Source organism: Pyxicephalus adspersus, unplaced genomic scaffold (genome assembly GCF_032062135.1).
Source record: "Pyxicephalus adspersus unplaced genomic scaffold, UCB_Pads_2.0 Sca6673, whole genome shotgun sequence".
Taxonomy (NCBI): domain Eukaryota; kingdom Metazoa; phylum Chordata; class Amphibia; order Anura; family Pyxicephalidae; genus Pyxicephalus; species Pyxicephalus adspersus.
Window position 1 is genome coordinate 1 of NW_027323673.1, and position 1,228 is coordinate 1,228.

General features: G+C 47.4%; 1 non-coding gene across 1 annotated transcript; it reads left to right on the top strand.

The window, feature by feature from the left end:
• The first annotated feature begins 764 nt into the window (after positions 1 to 764).
• TRNAC-GCA (transfer RNA cysteine (anticodon GCA)) lies at positions 765 to 836 on the top strand. The gene has a single exon. It is a non-coding gene; the product is annotated as a tRNA-Cys (tRNA).
• Positions 837 to 1,228: the final 392 nt, after the last annotated feature.

Genomic DNA, 1,228 nt, shown 5'->3' on the forward strand with positions numbered 1-1,228 from the left:
AGGCTGTATCACCCAATCTCAGAAGAAATTGTCCGGGCCAATCAGGATGGCTAAGAATGGTGCCTGCAATGAATACAGGTGAGTAAAATTCAAAGACTGCAAGCAGGTATTTTAAAGGTAAAGCTAATTCCCTTTCCGTCTTGAATGCCATGGCAGAGTGGGAGCGCAGAGCCTCCTGGGATACATATGTCATGGTTACCAGACGGCTTCTGGCTGTTCCTTCTGTGCATGACTTATCTGAGAAGATGGAAAAAGGACAATAAGATGGCGGCAATGCGCCGGGACAAAGGAGGATACCAGGGCAATGAGGGAACCAATCCAGGAAACCGGCGGAAAGATCAACCAATCTGCGAAGGTTAAAGAATGGGTTATTTTTTTCACTTTGCTTACACTTTAAATTTAGTTCCATTTTACGTCACATTGATTCAAAGGGGAAGAAATTTCCCCCAGAGTGACGTAATGATGCCGAAACCTGCCTACGGCCCTGGGCCGACAATCCATACGGAAGATGTGGTTTGTGGCTCTGGCCGGTGCCACCCCCCTGGGCGGTACTTTTCTTCAATGTGGAAAAAAATGCTGATCTCAAGCATGCACAGTGAGATCGGCACTCTGTTTTTACCCCCATTTACCGCAGGCTATGTCACCCAATCTCCCAACTGGACAGTACGAGAACTGGGCAGCCAGAAGCATGCTGGGATGTGTGACATAGGAAGGGCCTTCACACTTTTTTTTTTTTTTAAAAAAAGGTTTCTTATGCATGTAAAGGGGGTATAGCTCAGTGTTAGAGCATTCGACTGCAGATCGAGAGGTCCCTGGTTCAAATCCGGGTGCCCCCTGGCATTTGTTTAGATACATTGCCTGAATGTAGGAAGCCTTTTAAAAGGGAAAAAATAATACCCTTGGGTGGCAGGCACAATGTAAAGTTGTTGAGAATATGACTGCAAATAGAGAAGGTCACTTAAAAAGTTCCCGCAAGGCTTTAGACCAATGGTCACAATCCTTAACAAGCCACTAAATGCACGGTCTCCGGACCGAGTCTCACTCAAAGGGGAAGAAATTTCCCCCAGAGTGACGTAACGAAGCCTTAACCTGCCTACCGCCCTGATTCTACAATCCCTACGGGAGATGTGCTTTGTGGCCCTGGCCGGTGCGACCCCCCCAGTGGCTCCTTTTCTTCAATGTGGAAAAAAATGCTGATCTCAAGCATGCACAGTGAGATCGGCACTCC